General features: G+C 39.8%; 1 pseudogene; it reads right to left on the bottom strand.

Moving 5' to 3' along the window:
• Positions 1–247: 247 nt before the first annotated feature.
• Positions 248–1185, bottom strand: LOC142433680 (erlin-1 pseudogene; annotated as a pseudogene).
• Between the last annotated feature and the right edge of the window lie 6610 nt (positions 1186–7795).

Below are 7795 nucleotides of genomic sequence, written 5' to 3'. Positions count from 1 at the left end.
GTGAGTGCTTCTTCACCTTCTTTAGCTGAAACATTTTAATAGGTATTCCATCAATTCCTAGCCCCTTGTTTTTAGTTAATGTGTTCAGTCAGTACAATTTGAACTTCTTCCTTCAGCACCATTGGCTCTTAATCATATCCTACCTCCTGAAATGGTGAGACATCTATTAGATTGTTTGTTGGTTTGTTTGTTTGGTGTGTGTGTGTGTGTGTGTGTTTGTGTGTGTGTGTACAGTGACTGTGTATTCTTACCAACTCCTCTTGTTGCTTTCTGCATCATTCAATATTAAATTTATCTTCTTAGCTGCCATTAACCTTAGATTTCTTTGTTTGGTTTCTGGAATTTGGGGTTTTGTGATACATGAGGCCTGCATAGTGAGACCTGAGGCCATGACCTTTAACTCTTTCGGCGGAATGTATTTCAAGTTTTCATCTATTTGATCAAACAATTCCATATAAACTTCTTAAAGTCTGGGGGCACTTTCTACCTGATTTAGCTCATGGTGTATTTTATTAAAGATGAAAAGTTTCTGTATTTTTGGTTTGTATTGTTTTCATCACATTTTTGTTTGTTCATATTAGTGTATCTCAGAGGTGTTATGTCAATGGAAGTGAGCCTCTTGAAGCTGTGTTATATGATTCCCTGTTTTGTGGTATATGAAACCTGGGATCGATGAACCTAGAAGGTCAGCAAGTAGAATAAGGGGTTAGTGGGAGGGCAGTATAGCAGTAGAGTGGGGCAAAAGGGAGACAACGTCAAGGAGAACATGTAGAAAAGGAATGTTTGGAAACTATTGTGGTAGTAATTGTACATTCTACTCGCATGATTGAAATTTGGAATGACATGATATGTGTACTAAGTCCCAACTAATAATAATAATAATAAAAGACTAAGGTTTTGTCATATTCTGCAATATAGTTCCTCATGATATCCAATACTGCATAAGGAGCCAACATATTAGCTACATCTATTCAAGAAATATAGATTAGGACCTCACTACATGCTCCGCATTTGTAACTTCATCAGCTTGTCGTGTTAGCTGCACAGATGTGCATGCAGTCCTGAAAGGCAACATGATATCCAAGCCTGATCCACTAAGGCTATTAGCAAAGCTCCTCCTCTTTAGTGCACATCCGCCACCTCGGGGATGGAACTGTACGGGAACACAACTGCCAGACGTACCATCGGAGTCCTCAGAACGCAGGTGTGAGTCATAATCATCACCCCCGCCTGCACATGCCCCTAACAATATATTTCATGCTTCATTTGCTTCTTTCCTTCCTGAGGTTCCAATTATATATATGCTGCACCGTTTGATGATGCCTGTCAAGTCATAGATTTTCTATTCTGTTTTGATACTTAATAGTTTTTGTTGTTGTTTTGCTTCAGTTTGGGTAATTTCTACTAACCTGCTTTGTGAATTAAAAAAATTTTTTTCTGTGTGTTTGGTCATCTTCTATTCAAATGATAGTGCATTATTTTTCACTTCCAAATTTTTAATCTAGTTCTTTTTAGAGTTCTCTTTTCTCTGCTGGATTTTCACATCAGTTTACAGAGTTGCCCCCTCCCCTTTCCCCCTAATTCTTAAACATATTTATAAAAACTCTTTTCCTTGCTAATTCAGCTGGATCATGTCTAAGTCTCGTTCTATTGACTTTTTTTTTGTACTGTGGTCTACATTTCCCAGTTCTTCACGTGTCTTTTGTTATTATTATTTTATTATACAAGAACACTTAAAAAATGAAGTTAAAAGGCAATGGATTTTTTCCCCGGGGACATTTTTGTAGCCCCTTCATAAAATGGAGATTGTGAATAATGTATTGTAGAAACGTTATCATTTAATTTTGTCTGAAGATTGTTGTTTCTGGAAGGCAATTAAATTATTGATGTATCACATTCATTCTGTCAAGGCCTAGTTTTAGACCGTAGACATGAGTAAGTAAATTAATATTGCTGAAAAATCACAGAAACCTCTATTAAGCAAAAATATCAAAATGTAAAGCCTTTATTTCTTGACATATATTCCATTTAGTCTATGCACCCTGAACTTAGTGTTTCTATTTCTCTAATCTATTCCCAAAGAACATTCTCTTAGATTTGCACCTCATTAAAAAGACAGTTTGGACACATTTGAGGGACCCAAATTAGGTTCATTTTCACATGTTTCTTTGAGTTTTGGAACCAAAAGAACTGAAGGGACCTGACCAGGGCAGTAGGATGGACATGGTAAGGTCTCATAAATTTTCAGAGGGTAGCCTTTGCTACCCTTGAAGAAGGAAAAGACGCTTTGTCTTGATGGAACAAAATGCCCTAGCTCTTTTTACACTAAAGTACTTTCTATTTTCTTAAAACTCTTCCTAATAAGACTCTGTGATTTTCGTATGTCCTTCAAGGAAATTATATCAAGACACCCCTTTGGAAACCCCTCTGAAAGTCCCCCCCCCAAAAAAAACCCCAAAATAAAAGCACAAAAATTTCCTGAGCTGACGTCTCTATACTGAATTTAATTTTCCCAGCACATCTCTGTGGAAGACACTGTTTCTATTGGACCCTTTGTTGAAGGCATCCTAAGACAAGTATATTACTGAAAGAACTTGCCTGCAGTCATCTATTGATTGTAGAGACATATGTAAACATATACTGATTGGGGTAAACCTGTGCATGTATGAATAGGAACCCTAGTAGCAATACTTTTTTTTTAACTTACCCTTTGTGTTAGGCAGGGTTCTCTAGAGAAATGAAATCATGACACATGATTATATAGATATATAAGTTTATACAGTGAGAAGGAATTTGACAGCTAATTAGTCTACACAGCAGGACAGACGGTTCAGTTCAACTCATGTCCAGGGAACAGTTACTATAGTGGAACTCCTTCAACTCAGGTGGGCTGCAGGGTCCAAGGTCAAGGAAGCAAACCACAGATCCTCCCTGAGACAAGGCAAGCAGAGTCTGCCCACAGGCAGCAAGCAGCAGACAGCAAGGTGGGTCACCAACAGTCAGTACTCAGGAGCTTAGCGAAGCAGGCATGGATGGGATATGGAATGCAAGCAATGTAACGTGACAGAATCCACCAGCTTCAAGCTCAAGCGATGTACATAGCAGCAGAGTGGCAAAGCAGGTCTCAAAGGAGCCTCAAGCTCTACTGACATGATCCATGGATTGGTCTGGCCCACAGGTAGTGTAGCTCACAGGTTGAGGCAGAGAATTAGCTACAGCAGCAGCATGCATGCTCCAGCATACTCCAGCATGCTCTAGCATGCTCTGATCACCAGAGAGCAAGAGAGAGGGCTGGGCCTTGCAGAGTCATTTCTCTCTTTCCTCTTCAATCAAACTGCAGCCTGATTAATCCCACATGGTCCTATTGGCCAGGTTGGCACAATAAACCTACCGATCACACCCTTGTATTTCTATTATGCCTCTAGTCCCTTGGATGTAGCTGTTACTCCTAGTTTGTGGTTGGTGTCAAATGAATGCCTGGTGTGTCTACTATGGTCTCTTAGTGGTCCAGGACTCTATTGTATTCTCAGCACTGTGTGAGTTCTGAAATCTGTTCAACTGTAAGTCTCTTAATAGCTGACATTTGCTAAGCCCTGTGAACATGAAGAACTAGGATATAGTTAAATGACCAAGTGATACTCCTATGAAAATATCTGCAACTACCTCATTTTTAGTAACTACCATGCAAATTTTAGTCAATTTAGCAACTCATAACTCTTTTCTTCCCCTCTCTATCATGAGCTCCATCTCCCTCCATCACAATTTGGAAATTTCCCAAAGGCAGAAAGCCAGGGAGTATATGGAACCCAGCTTGGATCCCTCTCCTCTTTTGAGGATAGCGACCCTGAAGGTTTACTATCAAATACTTAAACACAGTTGCTTCAGATATTTTGTCAAGGATCTGTGTGAGTGGTGCAAAGGTCTTTTGAGGAAAAAATTGGTCCATATACACATGAATCAGTATCAAAGACCTTTATAAAATTTGAACATTTTATTGGAGTCAAGATTTCTCAAGATGCTTTCTGAGGATCTAGGAACATTTCAGTGTAGTGATAGCTGCTTCATTAATTTATGATGCTTTAAGTCTCCCCAGATCTCTGTGATAGTTAAATATGCATACCCTGTGAGCCTGTGTAGAGGCTATGAGTACACTTTGAACAAGGCCTTGACCTTCCACTTTGGAAGCTAGCTCTAGATATCAAGCAACTCTTTGCTGTCACTATGAGCAGAAGACCTCAGTAAAAAAAGCTTGCCCTAATTGACCAAGCATCAAGAGTTGATGCTGCCAATCATTATAAGAACACTCTGATAAGAACTCTTTTGAATTAAGTGCCTGTCATGAGTTTAAATTGCCATCTTTGGGATTGTTCAGTATTGCATGCAGACCCAGCATTCAATGACTCCAGGTGTGATAATGCATTCCCGAAACATCCGACGGAAGGATAAAGAACCAGTTCCTGTAAAAACTCAGTGAAATCCCACATTGTTTCAAGATCTGATTAAATTGAGCACAAGAGAGGGAAAGCAAACGTTCATTCTTGCAACATTACTGTTTTAGGCAATTGGCATTGACCCTACCTCCTCTACCCTTTTGCAGCAAAAAGGGATGCAGGTGAATCCTCTCCTTTAATCCGAAGGATCTGTAAGCCTTGCTGGAGCCACTCAATATTTACTGTGCTTTTCATCTACACAGCCAAGAATTTGAGTCACTTCGTTGCCTACTTCATTCCCACCTCCTTCTCTATTTGAGGATAAAAGAAGTGTGTGGTTTGACGTTCATCAACATGTGGAACTTTCCAGCATGCCAATACATTGTTATCTTCCAAATATGTGCTAGAGTGGTCGGGTGAACACCAGTCATCTCTTCCTACTCTGATACCTCACAGTGAGCTCATAGTCGGCACCTTACCTATACGTTCCCCTCCTGAAATAAGATTGCACCAATGGTGCCACTTGCTCGCAACGCAAGAGCACTATAATGTGCGTAGAAGAATTCTGCACAAAGAACCACAAGTAGCTCCATGATATGTCTTTACTGTTTGGACTATTCTCAAGCCTCTGGGGATAGCTCTAGAAAAGAGTAGGAAACGTGCTCTGCATCATAGGTAAATAACACTGGAGCCCCTTGTTGAATTCCTTAGATTGTATACAGTGCTCCAATCTCTGCTGCCACCGCAGGTGTATAAGAGAGAGTTTTATATAAAGGGTAAGTGCACATCAACCAAATATCCCATCCCAGTGCTTCCCAAGTCCACAAGTCCAATATTAACCCATTAGCCCATATGTCCGACACCAATCCACAAAGTCCTCCTCCATCTCACAAAACACACACTATGATGATGACTACAGGAAGAAAGCCGTGTCAGTGAATGTGTAAATATCTCAGCGAATGTGTAAATATCTCAGCGCTGGCAGGGTTCTCCACACGGCTGCTCCAGCACCCAGGCCTGCATCAGGGTAGGTCCATGTGGCTTCTCATCAGGGATGTCTTATGGGAAGTGAACCTTGCCAGCTAAAGCAGGGAACTGGCTAAGGCAGCTGCACCCTGGTCCAACCATCAGAAAGCAAGAGACCCAAGAACTAGAAAGGCAAGACTCACTGAGCCATTTATCTTTCTGCCCCTCAATTAGCCCCACATGTGTTTATCAGTCAGGTTGGCACAATAAACTAACTACCTCAATGTGCCTGTCAGTTTGTCTTAATGTGGTGACTCCGGAGTTGCTGTGATGCTGAAAGCTATGTTATTGGCATTTCAAATACCAGCAGGGTCACCCAAGATTAACAGGTTTCAGCTGTGCTTCCAGATTAAGACTAGACTAGGAATAAGTAACAGGCTGTCTTGGTGATGTAAAGGTTACTGGGCTACTAACTGCAAGGTCAGCATTTCCAAACCACCAGCCACTCCATGTGAGAAAAACGGGATTGTAAAGAGTTACAAACTCAGAAACTCTCAGGAGTAGTTCTATCTTGTCCTATAGGGTGGCTCTGAACCAGCACCAACAGGATGGCAGTGAATGTGTGTGTGTGTGTGTGTGTGTGTGTGTGTCCACATCTAAAGAATTAGCTACTGAAAATCTCATGGATAGCAGCATGGAACTCTAAGACATCTTGCAGGAAGATGAGCAACCCAGGTTGGAAGGCACTCAAAATACAAGAGAGAAAGACTTACCTTCTCAAAGTACAGTTGATCATAATCATGTAGATGGAATACAGCTTTGGGGATCTTTATTTGCTGCAATCATCCATTAATAATCAAATTGTAGGGTAGACAATGACTGCACTGAGGAACATTAGAAGTTGTCAAAAGTGAAATAGAATCCATAAAGATCAATATCCTAGGCCTTAGTGAACAAAAAATGAACTGGTATTGGCCATTGGGAGTAAGACAAGCATATTGTTTACTGTGCTATGAATAAAAAAATCAAGGGGAATAATGTTGTAGTCATTGTCAAAACAGATCTCAATATCTATCTGGAAGTACAATGCCGTGGAAAACTGCAACTCCTTAACACTTAAAAGCTGGATGATTTCATTTAAAAATGGGCAAAGGACATGAAAGAAGACATTACAGCCAACAAATATGAAGAAATGCTGTTAATCACTAGCCATTCAAGAGATTCATATCAAAGCAATGAGGAGATAGTATCTTACACCAGCACTGACAGCAAGTTGTTTTTCTAAAAAATGAGCCAAACAAATGCCAGAGATGTTGTAGAGAGATTGGAACACCCAGACTACTGATAGGTATATAAAAATATTCAAACACCATGGAAAGCAGTATGTTGCCAATTCAGACAACTGGAAATAAAGATTCTATATGATTCAGGTTTTTATATGAATCCCTTTGCTGGGTATATACCCTAAAGAAGTAAGAGCCATAGAACAAACAGGTAAATGCACACCCATGTTCAGTGCAGCACTGCTTAAATTGCAAAAAGCTGGAAACCTAAATGTCTATCAGTAGAAGAATGGATGGAGACATTTCAGTGCACATCCACAATGGAGTACTGTGACTAAAAAACAATGAGGAAACCACAAAGCACCTAGGCTTGTGTGGACTTGGAGGACATTATTTTGAGTGAAACTAGTCAATAACAAAAGGACAAATATTGTATGAGATAACTGTTAAAGAAGGGAAAGAACAACAACAAAATGACAAAATAAAGACTTTCATACCAAAGGAAACAGATTTGGAAGGTTACCAGTATGGGGAAGGGCAAAGGAGGGAAGTGAAAGGAATCGGCTAGAGTGTTGGCAGTAATTAACATGGATCGAAAGGAAAGATAGTAATCCACAAAAACATGATGCGAAATCAAAGCTGGAAGGAGTAGAATAAGCTATTGGCAAATTTCACAAGTAGTTTAAACTGTTGAACATAAAACTGATTATCTGAAATATAAGTCACCACACAAAAAACCCTTTTTTTAAAAAAAAGAAGAACCAATGGTACTAAAGGAAGAAGTCTGAGATGTATGAAAGATATTGGCTAAAACTAGTCTCCAGAAATGACAGAATGAATACCAATTGAAAGTTTCTGAAAGCTGATGAAGCACTAGAAGCACTCTGTCATGTATGGCAAGAAACTCAAAATAGCTACCTGGGTAACTGACTGAAAGATCCTTATTTGTACCTATTCCACAAAGAAGGGACCCCACAGAATGCTCAGACTATAGAACAATATCATTGATATTACATGAAAATAAAATTTGGCTGAAAATAGTTCAAATAGCAGTTGCAGCAGTAGATCTACAAGAAGCTGGCAGAAACTCAAGGTGAATTCAGAAGAGGATGTGCA

This window comes from Tenrec ecaudatus, chromosome X (genome assembly GCF_050624435.1).
Source record: "Tenrec ecaudatus isolate mTenEca1 chromosome X, mTenEca1.hap1, whole genome shotgun sequence".
Lineage (NCBI taxonomy): Eukaryota > Metazoa > Chordata > Mammalia > Afrosoricida > Tenrecidae > Tenrec > Tenrec ecaudatus.
Note: the sequence above shows the minus strand (reverse complement) of the source record. Positions and strands in the feature narration are given on the sequence as shown.